Consider the following 427-nt stretch of genomic DNA (forward strand, 5'->3'; position numbering starts at 1 on the left):
TTCATATCATAATTAATAATAATAATAAATAAAATTTACCCATATTTTTTATAAATTAATTTTGCTTCAAATCTCTGAACAGTGTTGAAATGTATAAATAAAAATGCATTGTATAATTGATAGTCTCAGATATATAAATAGAGTATTTTCTATTGAACATATGAGTATTATCTTATTGTATTACCAAAGTCGAATTTATATTGATTTTAGCTCCTAGCTTCTTTTTGACGTGCACCCCTCCATTTTCGCGTCATGTTTTTCTAATTACTTTTTTCTTGGGTCAAGTTGAACATCATTGGTGTGAGTCCATCTTCTTTTGTTTTTATTGTGTAGAAATTTAAAAGTCAGTCTTTTATTTTTTTTTCACCTATATTTTGTAACAGCTTATTGAGTAGTTTACAACTGATACCCTCTGTTTCATTTACTA

This window comes from Halyomorpha halys, unplaced genomic scaffold, assembly GCF_000696795.3.
Source record: "Halyomorpha halys isolate HHAL.00 unplaced genomic scaffold, Hhal_1.1 Scaffold334.1, whole genome shotgun sequence".
Taxonomy (NCBI): domain Eukaryota; kingdom Metazoa; phylum Arthropoda; class Insecta; order Hemiptera; family Pentatomidae; genus Halyomorpha; species Halyomorpha halys.